At 38.5% G+C, this 19,418-nt stretch overlaps 1 long non-coding RNA gene across 3 annotated transcripts in view; it reads right to left on the bottom strand.

Moving 5' to 3' along the window:
- The window catches only part of LOC124100959 (uncharacterized), a 30,522-nt gene extending 11,304 nt beyond the window's left edge, over positions 1–19,218 (bottom strand). For 2 of the 3 annotated variants that reach the window (XR_006854486.2, XR_006854488.2), the window contains exon 1: positions 18,562–19,218. This is a non-coding gene — a long non-coding RNA (uncharacterized LOC124100959). The remainder of the gene's footprint in view (positions 1–18,561) is intronic. The other variant, XR_006854489.2, reaches the window with a different exon arrangement.
- Between the last annotated feature and the right edge of the window lie 200 nt (positions 19,219–19,418).

Raw genomic sequence — 19,418 nt, 5'->3', positions numbered from 1 at the left:
TATGAAAAATGTTTTTCCAAGAATATGTAATAAATATCTACTTAAAAGAATGTTTCTAGTTTTGCCAGTAGACCCCTTATCCAGGATGAATTTGATTTAAAATCATTTCTATTTAAATCTCTCATTAGGGAAACCAAATTTAATCAATTTTTCCAAAGAAAGTGCATTCTTCTATTTGATTTAATCTTCAGATAGTTGTTTGATGTAACTTTAATACATAGTCATTACCTCAAAAATAGATTTATATTTCAAAAAGAAGAAAAATATTAGGAAAGAACAATGAAAAGTCAGAGAATAATGATGACCATCTTCATGTCTCATGAAACCTTTAGAATAAAATAAATTAAGAATATGAAGCATAGAACATTCATGCAGATTTCAAGGTTTGCTCAGAACTTTGTCCTTAATTACTTTGCTAAATTTTTTTTATTGTCTCCTCATAATGTCCTCTTTGAAAGACATATTCTTCATTCCCTCTCTTTATCTATACCCTCTTTCCCAAATTATCTTATGTATCTTCTGAAATGTTGTGTTTTTTGAGGGGACTAAGGCTTGACGTAAGACATAATCACTATTTGATCATGCACAATTTCATTGAAAGCCTCTGCTGACATTCAGATCATTGGGAACACAGTTTATTTGCAGTCAAAGTATTTGTTTTTGGTGCTGAGGGTGGAACCTAGGGCCTCACACAAGCTAGGCAAGTGCTCTGCCTCTGAACTAGGTCTACAGCCCAGAGGCTGAGTTTTAACCTTGATCTAGCTTTAATCTTGAACTAACACTCAGCAAAGTGTCATCTCTGAATAGCTAGAGTAGGAAAATTAGTAGCAATGGTGCTGGATAAAGTACTCAGTGCTAGTTTGTAGAAAATAAAATAATTTAATTTTTCTAATACTCTGAAATCATATCATGCTTTAATTTAGGTCTTAAAATCCTATGAATTTATGATTCTAGAATTATAAAAGGATATAACTGTGTTTGCAAATCATTGTTTCAGGTTCAAATTGTTTTAGATGCTCAAGGTTTACTTTTTTTTTTAACTCATCAATTAGTTAATTAGTTGAATAACTTAAATAAATAATTCCTCAGGCTAAAGAAGCTATATAATTGCCAACATAATAATGAGGTGAGGAGACTAAATATAATATAATTAAAGAGAGACAGAGAAAGTAACATTGATAGGTTACCATTTTTAGTTTATTTTTAAATATAAATGAAGTAAGATTACTTCAAACATTATTTAATAGTTTAAAGTAGATTTATTATAAAGTATTATGTATTTTATTTATATTTATTTTTCCTTCTTGTTTATGCCCTTGGAGATCAATGTGTTTTGTTTTTGTTTTTGACTAAGTAAAGAGAAAGGCACACTATTGGTTCAAGGAACAAACAGGTGACAACATATATAGACTCCTCACTTATTAAACAAATACTGATTGGGCAGCTGTTGAGATTCATTATGAGAACTGCATTAAAAAGCATTTGAAATCTGAGCAAAATGATACCAGACTTTCTAAAGACTGCAGAAACTTAGTTTCACTGAGCTTTGAAACTGCTCAGAACCCCCATGTCCAAGGAGATTTAATTCTGAAGTTTCTTATACCTTAAAATAAATTCAAATTCTAATCATGGTATGTTTAACAGATTGGGAGTAAAACCAATCTGTTGCTTGATGATTGTCTTTATTTTGAAATTACCCCACTTACATTTTCATTTATTCATAACACAAAGATGGCTTTGGGGGAACATGTCAGTACAGGTAGTTTAATAAAAAAATCTATTTTTTGATTTTCATAGGTAACAGAATTCTTATAGTTGTGGACCACATTTCTCTGTGATGATAAATTCTTTTTTTTTTTCAATTTTTTTTAAGTTGTAGATGGACACAATACCTTAATTTAATTTATTTATTTAAATTTAAATTTTTATTTATTTATTTTTAGTTGTAGATGGATACAATATCTTTATTCATTTTTATGTAGTGCTGAGGATCGAACCCAGGGCCTCACATATGCTGAGCCAAAATCCTAGCTCCAAGATAAGTGCTTGCAGGTGGAAGGCCTCCATTTACTAGCTTCTGGGATAAGAAAAGGTAAGGTTGGATGACTAAATTGCTCTGCTTAATGGGACGGTGATGTAGGGCAGCTGGAGAAAGTTCTGGAGGAAGAAGAATGGAGATCTTCCAGGGGAGGCTGTGTTGCAGCTGATAGCCAGGGACCCAGGGGAGAGATGTTCAGTGGGACTTGGGGGGAATGTTTGCTTGGTTGGAAGGTAGCCCTTTAGGATCCCACCATTAATCTCTAGTGAATCTTTAAGGACATTGAACTCATGGGATTTCTGTGGAAAGGATTTATGTCAAGGTAGGCTTCAGAAGTAGGTGGACCCTGTCAATGAAAAGGGCAGCTGACATCTCAATAACATATCAAAAAACAAAAATAAATAATTGAGAAAATTATTTGTGGAATGCTTTGTCCTTTGGTTGTGCCTGGACTTGGAAATGCTGTTGGGCCTTTGAAACACTTATTTGCTCCTTCCTGGCATAACAACCAGAATTTAACTACAAGCATGTTCAGAGATGAAAATCCTCCCAAAGCACACCTGAGAGGGTTATTAATTAAAGAAACTACATGAACATAATCCTCATCAGTTTACCTTTTAAACAGAAAAATTATCAGTTTTAAAATTAATCAATAACATGAAAAAGTCATAAATGCTTAAAAGTCTGTTTAATTTTCATAGATTTTTAAGGGGGAAGAAGATTTTCTACTTATGTGTTCTCTGCATATTCCATTATCAAATATTTAGGACTACTCAGACTGAGTTTTTCTTAAATCAACGAATCAACAAATCTGTTTTGAAATATATCTAATACTTAATACCAGTGGGAGAATAATGTCTTCCAGCTCCTCAGTCCTCTTAATGTCAGTAATTTTCCACTGTAAGACTATGCTCACTGGGATACTTGAATGAAGTCTCTATATGCTGTTACAGGAAGTAAAAATCACTTGGCAAGAAATTTCTGACTCAAGCGGTATTTGTTCATTTGCATATTGTTAAGTGATTTGCATGCTAGTTAAGGATGTCACAAAGGCATCTCTCATTTACATTACCAAGAGGGGAATTAGATGATGACAGGATATATGTGAAAGCACTTTCTAAAGTACCAACAAAAGATAGTCTTCTAGTATCAATATCAGAAGCCAAGGAAAGTCTCAGGAATAACCTTGAGGCAAAGGAAAATTATCTACGTATAAAACCAGAACTATAAAAAATCAGGTAAAACTATACACCAAATATCTTAAAAGTTTATTTTCTCATATATATCAAGGTAAAGAAATAGTTAAGGAGATTTCAAGTATGCTTTAATATAGACGTTTGTCCACTTACAAAGGGGTTATATCCAAATAAACTCATTATAGAGTGGAAAAAGTGGAATCACATAGGTTTCGGACTATGTGTGTTTTTCAGATTCTTTTTTTTTTTATTGAGAGTATAGTCATTTTCATTTTCCTATCAGTTAATATTTTGTTATTTCTAATTTGACTACATTATAAACAGATAATGTGTTCTATATAAAAACCAGTTATTATGTTATTTATTGAGATTTCCTTTGTGGGAAACATTGGGATTGTTGAAATTTTCTCAAACTAAGTATATAATTATCTTTGTTTTTCCTGCTTTGGAACCAGTGTACTTATACAAGTTTTAGATTCTTCTATATTTCACTATAGAAAATGATAATTAATTTTCTTTTCGATTATTGCCTATTTCCTACTTTCTTCCTAATTCTCTCCTAGTACCTCTATTTTCCTCATCTCTGGACACTCTTTCATCTCTTCCATCTCATTCTGTACTTCATCACAGGCGATTTCCTCATACTAACTTCCAGTTCTCTAATTTTCTCTTTGGATGTGTCTAACATGCTATTTAAACTGCCCACTGAGAGGTTAAGGACTATATTTCCACTTTTAGGCATTCTTCATTTCTTTTCAAATTTGCCTGTTCCTTGTTTCCATAGTGTTATATGGTTTCATTAGTTATCATTTAAAAAAAATCTCTTTACATATTTTAATTATATTTATTTTAGAGTGTCTCTTTGTTCTATTATCTGTAGTTGTTTTGTATTAGTTCTCTTGATTTTCGCCTCTGATCATGATCACTTCCTTTTATAAAAGTTTCATTCCTCCTGTATTTTAACATTTCGTGTGATTGTGTGATTGTTACATATTCATCTTCAGTGGATTCAGTTGTTTTCCAAAGTCTTCTATTACAAACTGAATTGTTTCCTATCCACCTCATTTATATGTTAAGGCTTGTGATGGTTAATTTTATGTGTTAATTTGATTTGGCTAGGGATACCCAAATGGATAATTTAACTTGGTTTTTAAGTGTATTTGTATATATATATCTCCTACTGGATGAGTGAGGGTTTCCAGAAAAGATCAGCATCTGAATTGGTGAACTCAGTAAAGCAGAGGGCCGCTCATTGTGAGCAATCATCGACAAATTTTTTGAGGTCCTAAAGAGAAAAAAAAAAAAAGTGGAGGAAGATTGGATTTTCTCTACCTGATTGCTTTAACTGGCATATCAATTCCAGCCTTTGGTATTCCTGGTTCTCAGGCCTTTGAACTTGAACTGGAATGTACACCTTGGGTTCTTCAACTCTCAGGCACTCGAACTATACCACTATTCTTCCTGGTTCTCCTGGTGAACAGGTGGCAGGTTGTAGGATTTCTCAATCTCCATAATCACATGGATCAGTGCTTTACAATAAATTTTTTGCATATATATCTCCTATTGGATGAGTGGATGGATAGATAGATGGGGGGAGAGAGAGAGAGAGAAGGAAAAAGAGGGATAGTAGATAGATAAATTGCCGACTGTTTCTATTTCTTGAAGGATCCTGCCTAATCTAATACAATAGTCCATGTAACTGAACTTGGAAAAGAGCCCTAAAAGAAGTAATTGAGGTCAAATGAGGTTTTAAGGGTGATGTCCTAATCCAATATGACATGGTGTCCTTATAAAAAGATAATACACATAAGGTGCTACGCACAGAGAAAAGGCCATGTGAAATACAGGCAACGTGTACTCCCTCTAAGTAGGAAAATCCTCAGGAGAAACCAAACCCGCTGACATCTTGATCTTGGCCTTCCTAGCTTCCAAGGCTCTGGGAAAGTAAGTTCCTGTATTGTTTTAGTCATCCAGTCTGTGGTATTTTTGTTATGGCAGCTTCTAATCCCAAAGGTTGTGAAAGTGACCTCCCAGAATACTTTTACATTTAATTCTTTGGATCCTTATTAGTTTCAAACTTGTATACCTTTTAAAAAACCTATCTTTATGTTAATTTGTTCCAAGAAAATGGACTTACGGTCAGCTTGTCAAGAGAATAGTATAAATCCAGAGCTCTTAAGGTATGGCCCAGTCTGGTGTCAGTTGCCCTTAGACTTCCCCAACCTGTGTCTGCCCTAGGGCTCAATGAAAAGCAAACTTCCTTCCTTGGGTTCCGATGGTTTCAGGGAGTCTATTTCTCTCCGTGTAATCCCATCCCGACCATCCCCCTCCTTTATCCCCTGCTGCACCCCAGGGGTCGGTCGCAGAGCATGAGCACTTCTTGTTTCAGCTGTGCCAACAACCCACCTTGCTCCTGATATGTGGGCAGCTGGTTGGGTTGCTTTATCCATCCCTTCATGCACTTTAAGTAGGAAGGGAGTCTCATTCACATTCTTTACCATGTACACTCTCTGGTTGTGTGTCCTGGCAGGGAGAGATATTTTAATTAAAATATAGAAGTAAATTTGTCTTCTAAGAGTAGGCCAAGTAAATTACTTGAGGAAAGAGTTAATAAACCCATTACAACTATTTTTTTAAAGACTATGTTGTAAGGTGGGAGAATAAATTCATTTTAGAATGAATAGCCTTCAATAATGTTATGAAATGGTCATCAGGGATCTTATTTCCAGACATAAGGACATCAGTGTGATATATGTATGTATTCTGGCTTCAGAGACAACAGACTTAACACACATTTCCATATACACACAGAGAGATATTAAGATGCTTATATAATGTTGTATATGTATGCATATACATATATACACATTATATAGGTGTACCATATAGATATAGATATATATGTATGTTATTTCAGTATACTTTTAGAGATATAACATTCACCATACCTACATTAACTTTTTTAAAAAAAATTTTAAAATTGTAGTGGGACATAATACCTTTATTTTATATATTTATTTATTTTTATGTGGTACTGAGGATTGAACCCAGTTCCTCACACATGCTAGGCGAACACCCTACCCGCTGAGCCACAACCCCAGCCGCCCCCTATATCAACTTTTAATGCACATACTGTCCATATAGTTTTCCTATTGATTGTTCAAGTAAGTGTGTTTCAGTTTTATTCTATTCCTACAGACCTATCAGATAAATAAGAATAAGTGATAGACTGTGATCACCTCAAGTTCAGAGTATTTAGCAAGGAGTTAAGTTTCTGAAATACATTTTCCTCATTTAAAGCTCTTCCAACTCGAATGCACTCTTAATTATTCAAAGCAATTCAATGTTCTCCTTCCTATTCAGCTATCTGAGGTCTGATTAAGATTAATGCATTCAAGAGCCCAGAACACCAGACTTCAGGCTGAGGGGTGTCAGATGATCCTCCTAGTATATAACCACCAATAAATTGCATGTCCTGGCACAGACCTGAATGGACAAGGTGTGCACACCCTGTGATCCTTACAGTGCTCTCTTCACAGCTGGTCTGTGGGTGGATGAAGGAGGAGACACACAAAGCTCTCTCTGCCAAGGCACTGTGAATTCAAGTAGTGAAGCCGACTGGACAGACAGCATGTCTCCGAGTTTCCTGTGCCCTCCAATAACTAGGACTACGAAGAAGGGAGGGACTGAAGGAGGCCACTCATGAAGCGCCAGTGGAATCAGATTTCCTGCCTTTCCACGCAGTTTCATTTTAGCTTCAGCCTCACTGGTGATGACCGTTGTCCTTAAGGGAGTCCTTGAAATTCTACATTTGCTTTCTCTCCATTTACAGAGCAAATGGCTTGGGTTTTGTTATACTGATGCGATTCAGTTTCCTAAAATGATGAGCCTCGCATGAGTGAACTTAGCTCTGATGAAAGAAATCCCTGCATGTTATCACTGTCTTCAGAGGTCTGTCGCAGAGAGCAGAGGTGGCACTTAGTGTCTGTGACACTGGAGCCTCCTCATCCAGGCATCTTCAGCATGGTCATGAGTCTTTATCAGTTCCAAACTTTGACTAACTAAGTTACACTGTATTGTTCAGAGTTCTTTTCAAAGAGTGGTCCTGAGTCAGCAGAAGGGGAATCTTCTGGGAGCTCCTCCAGTGCAGCCTCTTGGGCGCCACCCCAGAGCCTCTGAATCAGAGTCTGCAACTCATTTAGATCCCGAGAATGCACAGGCACCTTGAAGTTGGAGAAGTCAGAGTGCTGTGCTCTCCACTGATGCAGAGTTACCTCTTTTTGACTGGTTAATGATACCTAAGGAACAAGATGAAGATTTTTCCCATCAGCCTACCTAGCATTGCATTTGGGTATTCTACTAACAATTTAGAATTCAGTAGGATCTCTTTTTTCCATATATAAGAAAACCTAATACTTAAGTTTGTAAACAAATCAGGAAAATTGTTTGCATTTTGATTTACTGTGACTACAGTCTTGCTCACAAGTGCCAAATTAGAAGCAAGGTGCTGTCCCCTGTGAGATTAATGGGTTTCCCCCTCATCAAGAGGTTCTTCTGTCATGTAACCCAGACTTGCCTCCACTTACTTGCTTTTTTATAACTGGTCTTCTTTTGATAGGACCATTCATCCTTCCAATATTAGAAGCAATTAGACTCACCTCATGGTGCGTCATATCAAGTCAATCTGAGACTGACAGAGCAGGGTGATCCTAGTCTTGTCTCAGTAACAAACTTTGACAACCAAAACAAAGTAGCAGGCAGAATACACGAAGAGAATTAACAATAAAGGATCACAAATGATGAGAGCTTCCGGAACATCACGGCTGCTTCTGCCTACTCCACCCATTTGGAAATAATGGCGTCCATTCTGTTAGGTCTATTGAGATGAGGACATGGCCTTAAATTACATTTTTTGGAGAACTCTTAAAATAAGACTACTTAAAAGTCTTCAAAATAGCATTTTCTTTCCAAATCTAATCTATTTAATTTTTATTGGAAAACATTTACATAGCTCATCAGCAAACTCCCTAGTATTGAGTAATATTTAGTATGCTGTAATCATGGGAAGGAGAGATTTAGATTAAATGCTGCTTTTTATTACTATTCAATCATCATAAGTTGTTCTACTTTTTATCTTTTTAGTCAACAGATTTCAAAGGTGGGAAAATATCTTCATTTGCAAGCATGCCTGTATTTATCTCCTATTATATTTTCCATTAGTGTCTACATGAGATTTATTCCTGGTGATTTCCAACAAAGTAAATGTGAATCTCCTCACACCAGATGCTAATAATAAAGACAAATGCATCCTATCTCTTAGAGATGTTATGAAAATAAATTAGATAATATTTATAGGGGAATTTGACTGTACCAGAGATAGTATATAACTAAAATAGTCTTTAAAAAGCATTTAAAGAACAAAAAATTCCACTCAATTTTAGCCAGATTGACTTGACAGTTCCAAATTATGTTCTGAGTAAAGAAAACAGTCCTACTAATAGCAGATCTGCTGGTCGTGGATAATTGCCAAATGCTGACGATGGGTTCCAGGTCTGGGCTGAAACCTCAGGCATCAGTTGGGATGTGCAAAATTAGCTCTTTGCTTTTCTGTATGTTTACATTTGTTAAACTTGGGATACTGGTAAAGCCTTGCATATGTTGGGGTTAATCATCTAAATTATTTTAAACCTCTTTCTGTATTTGGTAACATGAGGACTGTAAATAGAGAGGACTTTACTACATAAAGTTGTTGATGTAAACAGAGATTTCAAGGACATATGGAAAACTTGTACACCTAAACAAACTGCTTTTACATTTATATTGTGTAGAAAAGATGGAGCTTTTAGTGGGACAGCGGGTAAACAGGGAATTATCATTTCTACATACTGAAGGCCAAGTTGTCCTCTCAGGTGTCGGGTAGCTGCCAGTTACATTCTCAGTACTCTTTGTGGGACACTGGGAAGACTCTCATTCCCACATATTTTTCAAACATTCTTCCACACAGACCTCTACTACTTTAAGGTCTTCTGAGTTAAGCAAGTGGCTGCATATTCATGAAAAAAAAGGAAAGAGTAAAAATCTCAGGAAGCTGACATGCAACGAGGCAATAAACCAACACTTACTGCATATCTACGATGTGCCACACACAACTCTAGTGCCTACCACCAACACTGTCTCATTTAATTCCCACCTCAACTCTGCAAAATAGGTAGTATTATTATTCCATCCTTATAGACGTAGTGCCAGGCATAAAGAGGTTAAAAAGCCTGTCTGAGGTCACACTACTCCTAAGGGGCAGGGCTGACTTTTCCAGTCCCCATTGCATCTTCTGACCATTGTGCTTTCCTGCCTCCTATATAAGTGTGTAAGCACCATACAACAGAGTACTGTGAAAAATACCCCCAAACAAATAAGATGTACTTGTCAATGTTTAAGAGAAAGAAAAATGTGAACGTTTTAGATTGTGGCTGAACAAGTCCATTTTTCAAGGAAAACCAAGATTATTATATTAAGGCAGTCTCCATTTTCCATTTCAAACAGTGCTGGTCTCATGAACAGCAAATATCCATAGCACAATCATACAGTTCACCAAGAAGGAACAATAGATGACATGCCAACGGGACAGCTGTCTTGAACCCACAGACCTTCAGATGGATATAAGAAATGCAACACAGAGATGAATTTTGAGATGGAAATACCAGAAGAGGGTCAGTAATACAGTGTGAGTTATTGACACCTATAATATTATCATTAGCTTTTGCAGTGAGAGGCAACCATGGATCTTAGGAGACAAAATAGCTTCTTGACATATACAATAGAAATAGGCCTTTAATTTTTCCCCCTGTTGTCTGAAATATGTGCTATACATGGTTTTCCTTTTGTTTTATCCCATAATGGCTTCCCTGACCCCAACAGAACACTGTAAAGTGGCTAAGTGGAAACTTTTCCATAGCAACAGACATTTTATCTCAGACATAACCTGTGTGCCTCCGCTAAAGAAAGCTGTAAAGTTGTAACAAATTCAAAATAAAGCCCATGATCCCATCACCCCAAAGCCTGCTTCCCCCAAGAGCTCAAGAAAGGATACATTGACAAATGACTCACTGTGGCTTCCTATTGCTCACTTCTTTGCCTGCCTCTGTCTTTTAATGCCCTTCAGCCTTAATAGTTAAAGGTTTCAAGAGAAAGGACTAGCGCCACCTGAAACAGAAAGACCCAGAGTCCAATACAATCCTGGCCTGTAGAAGTCCAGCCCTGGGCCTACTGAGTGGCATTGAGAGCTGGTGGATTTTCCACTCGGATGCTGAAGGCCTTCATTCTCCTACCCTTTGCTGTTTTCTTTTGTGCATTTTCACTCTGTGAATATTACTACTGGCTACTTGAACGTGAACTCTAGCAACTTGGTTGGCTACAATTCTAAAACAGTTATTTCACAGAGGAGAAAGGGTAACTGCAGGGACAATACCTTGCAGTATTTTCCTAACTACCTATCAAAACATGACATTAGGCGATTGGAAGCAGTGGCTAATGCAGGGGCAAAACTGGATTTGAGCACACATTGCCTGTGCAAACCATAATTAGATTCTGCAATCGTGCTCCAGTCTGGCGGATGCCTCCCTTCGCTTACCCCAATTAGGCAGGAGGCGCTGCTCAGGGCTGGAGAGGAACCCACTCACTATTGTCTCAGTGTGGGGAGGAGAAGGGAGCTTTGTTTTTAGCATGCAGAGCTGGGCTCGCAGACGCTATTGATCACACTCAGGCGAGAGGGAGTTAATGGTATGTTGTGATGTGTGCACTGTTTCCTCCCTGCTCGTGTTTCAACAGCACCTTCTTCCAAACCTTCTTCTCTGAAGGTTGCATGTTGAAGAAGTGAAGCAGATGGGCCAGTTTTATATTTCTTTTCCTTTAGATTTTCTTCTACAGCTCGGGGACCTTGGTCTTCTGGGATCTCAAATTATATTTCAGCCCATTATATGTATATCAGTTTTGATACTAAGATGGTGTGAAGAATTATTCAAAATCTACAAGGCTGCAGCCTTCACTGGCTCTTAGCGTGCCATGTGCTGTTCATTTTAATTGAAAATATTCTAAAAGCAAGATTGATGTGTTTTCTATCCCTCTAAAATAGAAACAGGTTCTGGGCTCATAATTGAGCACTCATAAGCCCCCTTTTCTTATTAACATGCCCCCTCTAATTTGTGCCTCTGTTTGCACAATATAAATGGCCTTTAACAGCCCTTCATTCATACAATGGTCTCAGTAACCCAAAGAAAATTAGTAGCAGGCAAAAGCCTATTTTAACTGACACAGAGACAAAAATGCTAATTACCTTAAAATATTCTCAAGTGTATATCTTTGGCATTCTTCCAGGTGAGGCTCAGAAAGTTGTTTTTTTCCCCTCCTGTTATTTAATAGTAATAGGGGAAGGTATTTTGGGTTTACATTCAGGCTTATCCATAAGTAAGTGTGTATTTATAATTTAAAATCTTTTATCTTGGTTCCAAAGTACTGGTGATAGCTAAGGTATATGGTTTGCTTTCTCCCTACTCTTGGGTACATTTGAGAAAGTTGTCCATTTGTGATTCATTATACTATGACCATTTTTCTTAAGCCACTCAGGGACATTTGTAGGAAAACAAACAGGGCCTGAAAACTGAATTTATTTTATTTAAGCATATTAATTACCATAAATTTTAATGTATCATTGGAATTCCTTTTAACTCTTCTCTGATAATTAAATATGTTTGTCCAAGTTAATACTCCGAAACACTCCTTTATCTTGAAAATAGTTTGAACATTAAAGCCACTGATGTACAAAATAAGCAAAAAAGAAACAAAATCAATGAAACTTACTAAATTGTGAAACCAGGTGCTCTAAGTATTTACATAGACACTAGCTTTTTTAAAATCATGTGTGCCAAATATTTTTTGAAGATGTACTATTTCCAGAGTATTTTGTTAGATTTGGTTTATAAAAAAATATATGCAAGGTAAAAGTACTCTTCCACAGGAAGTTTAAAAATCACATTTGGGAAAAGAAAATATACGTATCATAGAAGTTATATAACAGTATAGAAATGAGCAATGTGGAAGGCAGCCGAAAGAGAGAATCCAAGTCAGTATCAGGTAAGGTGGCAGTTAATGGTTAAAAAAAAAATAGGTCATGTCTAACTCAATAATAAGGCAGTTTTAACCACAAGGAAAAGATGGGAATAGCATTTCAGCAAAGAAGATAAACTAACAGCAAAATTTCCACATGAGAAGATGTTCAACATCACTAGTTATTGGGAAATACAAATCAAAGCCACAATGTGATACCACGAGGATGGCTGTAATCAAAAAGACAGATAACACCCAGTGTTGGTGAGCATGTGGACAGCCTGGAGGACCTGGAACCTGGAACCTGCACACATTGCTGGTAAGAATGCAGAATGATAGCGCCACTGTGTATAACTGACTGGCAGTTGCTGAAAAAGTAAAACATGAACTTACCATAAACTTACTGTTCACTCCTAGGAATCTACCCAGAGAAATGAAAACACATGTTCAAACCAAGGTAAGTACAAGATTGTCCATAACAGCATTATTCATGAGAGTCCCAAACTGGAAACAACCTACGTTTTCATCTGCTGGTGAATGGATAAACAAAATGTGATATACTCTTACAACGGAATATTATGCAGCAATAATGGGAACCAAGACTGACACCTGAATCTCAAAAACATACACTAAATAAAAGAAGACAGATGTGAAAGGTCTCTTTTGCATGACTTCATTATGCAATGTCCAGAAAAGGCTAATTTACGGAGATAGAAGATCAGTGACTACTTGGGGTGGGGGTAAGAGCAGGGATCAAGTGCAAATGGGCATGAGAGAAACTTCTAAGGTTATGGGTATGTTCTAAAACTGGAGTCTAGTGATGACTGAATATCTGAATACATTTACTAAAAATGAATAGATCTGTGTTACGAAAATTATACTTCAATAAAGATGCTAAAGAAAAAGCATGGAAGTGGGTTGAAGTAGTCATCTGAACGGTTCATGTTTACTTCAATGCTAAAATGTAATTCAGAGATCTATCTATATCCATAGATGTGAACAGTTCAGAGTTTGCAGTGTCCTTTACAACTTTCAAAGTTATTTGATCCTCACATCAATTCTGTGAGGTAAGTTGAGCAAGCATTATGATATACACATATATCCTTTTAGCTGTGTTCTGAGGGGACTTCAAATACTGTATAGATCATATAGTTTTAAAATCAAGGACATCCTGGATACTATAATTTGAATAAACCAGATAGAAAATATTACTATTGCCCCAAGTATCCCAGATATTTTGACAAAGATAAATATCTTCCATTTGCCAAATGATACTAAAGGACATGTAAGCCCCCAATTAGAGACTCATTAAAGGACCCAGGAGAGACTGGAGACTCGGCTGGGTAACCCCACCCATGGACACGCCCATTTCTCCATGTTCTCATTTAAGCCTATGGGGGTCTCTCGTACTAAAGTATTTGCATCTACAAACAATGAGACACATGTAATATAATATAAATTGTATATTCAATTCAGTGTACAATGACTTACATTTCAGGAGCAAATATTCTCTAACAGAATCAAAGCTGCCAGAAAACCAAAATGAAAATTAGTGTTTTAATTTGATTCATAGCAAATTCTTGTCTAGTATTTCTCTTGAAAGCTCAAAAGAACTTGAACAATTCCAAGTTAGTTAAATGAGAACATTCTGATGTTTAGAGACATGTGACTTATAAAGTGTCCACTTATGCAATTTTAAACTGTATGTGGCATACAAACAAACACTTGTATACTAAATAAACACCACAAGAAACCTCCCTTATTTTGATTATACATACAAAATAGGCCAAAATCACAGTTCTTTCCATTTATCCCAAGATGTAATGCTCTGGATTTTTTAAAAATATTTTTTTAATTGTAGGTGGATACAATACTTTAATTTTTTGTTTATGTGTTGCTGAGGATCGAACCCAGGGCCTCACACTTGTGAGACGAGTGCTCTACCACTGAGGCCCAGTCCCAGTCCATGCTCTGGATTTTTAAAAAAGGTCAGTTTCTAGGATTATCTCACCCTAATTCCTGCTCTTGGGGTTACGTGGGAAAATTGCTCTCCAAAGGTGGAAAATGTCAGACTCCTATAGACCCAAGTTGCAGCCTTATATATCTCAGCCTCACGTTGGCTGATTTGTTTACATGCCTACGTGTGCGACCTCTGCTTTACAAAGGCATGAACGCATGTGTGCTTTATGCTGGGCTCCCTTGATGGCATCTTCTACACATCTAACCCTGTAAGGATGTTTAGGTCATCTTCAATCTGACACAATCCCTGCTTTCTGACTATGATTGAAATGTGTTCGAGACTGGATTAACTTGAACAAATGTAGAAATACTCAGTTTATTTCATTCAATAGTCAATTTTGGTATTTTCAAGTATTGTAAAAATATCACTATTTATACAAAGCAGTACATAAAGCAGAGGGACAAGCATGTGCCTCATGTGTGAGATAACCGTGCTCTGGCCTAGCACCATCAAGGTGACCTTGTGACATCCCTCTACTTCCAGGAACTTGGTGTTCTTGGCTGGAAAAAACAATCAGAGTTTTGGATGAAATAGTCTCTAGAATCCCAATCACAATTTGGCAATCATTTATTAAGATGCTACTGTTATTCTACAATATAGAGGAGTATTTATCTAATAATTTTACCCAGGTCACATGTATTTTTGTCTAGCATCCCCTTTGGTCTTTTAACAATCAACTATTAGGATTAAAAAAAAAATCTAAATTTGAAACTTATAGACAAAGAACTGTGTATTGCACAAACATAAAATGCCACAAAAGTTAACAACTTGAAAGTATGCATGATAAAGATAAGAATCAGATACTATTGAATGATATTTCATAAACATACACAAAAACACACTATACATCTATAGATGAAAGAGTGAAGTATGGCCAGGTATGATGGCTCACACCTGTAATCTCAGGGACTCCTGAGTCAGGAGGATTACAAGTTGAGGGCCAGCCTCAGCAACTTAATGAGACCCTGTCTCAAAAAATAAAAAGGGCTGGGGAATGTAGCTCAGTGGTAAAGTGTCCCTGGGTTAGATTCCCAGTACCAAAAATAAATAAATAAATAAAAGTATGTCATCTATCGAATAGTGCCTTTTTAAATTTTTAGTAAACATTATTTCAAACTTCCTAGAACACTGGTGTCCTCAAAAATGGCTTTTGTAGCCCTCTAGAGAGTTGAGATTGCAAACCTTTCTGCTCCCACAACACCTGTTTTCATTGATTCGATTTCTATTTAATATTTTGGGAAAGAGTCCTTGGATAAGTGCAGTCTGAAAACCACTATTCTATATAATACAAGAGGTTTTGTTAAAATGCTGTGCTTCTAACAAGCATTGCTTTTATTATACATACCACTTAAAATATGTCATCAAACCAAAGGCTAGAAAAAATTTTTAAAAAAAATTTTTTCGTAGTTGTAGATGGACAGCATGCCTTTATTTTGTTTCATTTTTATTGGTGCCAAGGATTGAAACAGTGCCTCAAACATTCTAGGAAGTGTTCTGTCACTGGGCTATAGCCCCAGCCCTAGACAAATAATTTTTATTTAGACTCTTTTCTAACGCTAAAAATTGGCGCATTAGAGTTCATCTTACAGAAACCCACCATCAAATACTTTAATAACTATACAAATATTAATATTTGATACACAGGATCTCCTAAGTTGTGGCATAAACATAACTGGATTGATAGGGTGCTAAGTGGGAAAATCCTGTTTAGACAGTTGTACAAGAAGGGAAGCGTTTAGCGAGACAAGTTTGATCATCTTGTCATCATAAAATGGATAGCTATTTGGCATAATTTAATCTTTGCCAAAAAAGAATTTTGAGAAAAGAAACAATCAGAAACTTGGGTTAATTGCTTACACTTACCCCTCAGTCCAATTCATCCATCTCTTATTCTGTGAATGGTCCTTTGACCTGCTGGTTACAGCAAATTATCTTTTTTACACCATAATTTAAGTAACTAAGAGTTGTTTTTAAGAAATTTTAAGGGCATATGTCAATGTTGATTTATAAGAGTGCAAGTAAAGGTTATCCACTTTAATATTACTGTTTTTCTAAACGGACTCAGATAATAAAAGAGGAAAGGCAAATATAATCTTTGAATAATTTTCCATAACTTTTTTATGTTTATTTTTTAGTTGTAGTTGGACACAATACATTTATTTTATTTATTTACTTTTATGTGGTGCTGAGGATCGAACCCAGGGCCTGGCACATGCTAGGCAAGTGTTCTACCGCTGAGCCACAAGCACAGCCCCATTTTCCATAACTTTCAATCTGTTCACAACCCAGATGGGTTCACTATGTTGGTGAGAGACTCAATGAATAAAGGGCAAATTATTCCAGCCAAAGAATTTCCCCATCTTAGTTACCCACATGCCTCTAATCTTCCCACAATAATGAATGGAGACAGTTCCTCAGCAAAGTGCTTTGGGACCAGTAAGAGGAAGTACTACCAGAAGGACCCGGTTCTGCAGGAGAAGTGCTGGTGTCACCATGCTCCACAATTCTCAGCTTCCTCCCAACCTCATGGGGCTGACATTATCCTCACCATTTTGGGCTTGAACATGTTTTGGGCCTCTCTTCTCATCGGTTTAGACCACTTTACAAAGCAGAGTGAGAAAGCCTTCCTCTAGCTTTGGAAAGTGGTTCACTTTCTCTGTTTTCTTCCTGGAAGAAGTCTCTGTCCTCTACCTGCCATCTTTCCATGGTGTGTTCTCTCTCTCTCTCTCTCTCTCTCTCTCACACACACACACACACACACACACACACACACACACATACACATTACTTTTTCGTTGTTGTTGGTTTAGGTGTTTGTCTTTTGGCCCTGGGAACCTTGGACGGTCTCCCAGAGTAGGATTGTGGTGTGGTTTGGGGGCAACCCAGGGGTTGGGAACAAAGCCAGTTTAAGAGATCTTCTTTCTGTCCAAGTTCCCAGCTGTGTCCCCCACATACTACGTCCCAAGGTCTTTACATAGTCCCTGGGGAAAACGTGAGAGCCACCTGGAAACTACACCAAATGTCACGGATTCAGAAGCTTGTTACTTGCTATGGCAGCTGGGGATACGCAGGTAGACAGGGTTCCAGGGGAAAAACCAAACACTTGATACTATATATATATATATTTCTCTCTCTCTTTTTTTAACCTTTAAAAACTCTTTGTGGGGCTGGAGTTGTAGCTGAGTGATAGAGCGTGCCTAGCATGTGGGAGGCACTGGGATCCATTCTCAGCACTGCATATAAATAAAATGAAGGTCCATAAACAACTCAAAATATACATATATATTAAAAAATCACTCTGTTCATTATTGTTTGATACTAAAATTTTAAAATAAGTCTTAGAAAGAAACAACTTATTTTGTTGGAAATGTGAAAAACCTTAGAGACCTAGGACAAACGCATGATTCTACATAGAGACAAGGGAAAGAGAAGAGTGGGAATTGCTTGCTTTATTTAGGATCAGCTCCGCTCTGAGTATTAGCCAGCGGCCTTCTGAAGACAGCACTGGCCCACTTCCTCATTCAAGGGCTGGCCAGGAACACCGGTTCATGTTTCGGGGACTTGCGTAACAAAGGCAGGTCGACACCAACTCCCTCCAGTGACAAGCCTGCCCGATGTCTCCCGAGAGACTCTGGCATATGCCGCAGAGGAGGAGAAAGGTCCACAAACAACCCCAGATCCCTCCACCCAGGTCTCCTTACACCTGGTTTCCCAAGAGCCAGGTTGCTGAGCCAACTCCAATAACCCCAGAGGAACGCCAGGGCAGGGGGCCGGGCTCCAGCTACCTTTGCCCTAATTTATTGAGGGCTTTAAAAGTAGAAAATAAAAACTTTGAACTCAACTCATCTGAAGCTTTACAATTTAGGTGTGCGCCTAGCCTTCAGGAGCACCCAAGATTATTGAAGTTAAAGCACAGAAAAAAGTTCTGGGAGCCGTGGAACAGAAAACGTGCCCAGGCCCGCAGCAGCTGGTTCTAGTAGCTGATTAACTGGGCGGAGGGGTGAGCGCGGAAGTCCCGGCTCTGCCCTGTGTTTAATGGACAGGACTTCCCCGGGTACGGGCCTTCCAGAATCTAGAAGTTAGTAACCCGTGTCAAGAAGAAGAGGTAGAAAGAGGGGAGAGCAAAGTAGGAAAAGGAAGAAGTGAAAAGGGCCCTTGAGAAGTGGAGGGGGAGAACAAGGGGTCACGGCGAAGTCAGATTAACTCACCCACCATGGGATCTTGGAGTTTGAGTAGCCCTGCCACGAGCCACCCCGCGTGACTTGAGACAAAGTGCACAGCCTGCACAAGCTTTTGTCCTTATCTTGCTATGGAGAATCCAGGGACTCACGGTGGGGGTACCCGCCTAGTAAGGGGCTTTGTCCTAGTGGGTATGGAACTTAGCTCTGAAACTGAGACTCCACTATCATCGACTGGAAAACAATTTAGCAATCTCAATGTTCCGTGCGGCCCTTTCAATAACAGGGAAACCAGGCCCAAAAGGAAAGATCGATTTTTTTCTACTTAGTCCAAGGGGACGCGCACTGCTTTCTCGCGCCCTCGAATATGGAAGCTTCCAGGCACTTCCAGAGGCAGATTTTTCTCTTCTCCCTAAGGAGGGCCTAGAGCAAGGCTGCTCTGGGAGTTCTTCCTGCTGCATTCTGCTACTAAGGACTTCCATGGAAGAGTGCTATTTGAATACAGAGAACGTGTGTGCTTAGGCAGGGCCGGCTGGGCTGGGAAATCACCTCGCTCCGGGCCCTCATTACGCATGCAGACATTCCGCGCCCTGCACCGCGGCGGGCCGAGCGGGCAGAGGCTGGCTGTCTTCCCCGCTCGGCTGCTCTCGGCCCGGCCCTCCTCTGCCAGATCCCGGGGTGGCTGACACATGAACTAGTTTCGCTCGCCCGCAGCACCTCCTCCAGCCGGGAGCGCGGCGGGGTGGGGAGAGGTGAGGTTGAGCAACAGGCCTTCCCGGCCAGGGCCCGCCCCCCGGCAGGCCGCTCCTCCCCAGCGCCGGGACGCGCCCCGCAGGCCCGCGCTGGGGCCTCCCCCGGGGCGTGCGGCTGCGAACCCGATTGTTGTC

This window comes from Marmota monax, unplaced genomic scaffold (assembly GCF_021218885.2).
Source record: "Marmota monax isolate L192 unplaced genomic scaffold, Marmota_monax_Labrador192_F-V1.1 WCK01_AAM20220418_F8-fsc00164, whole genome shotgun sequence".
NCBI lineage: Eukaryota > Metazoa > Chordata > Mammalia > Rodentia > Sciuridae > Marmota > Marmota monax.
Note: the sequence above shows the minus strand (reverse complement) of the source record. Positions and strands in the feature narration are given on the sequence as shown.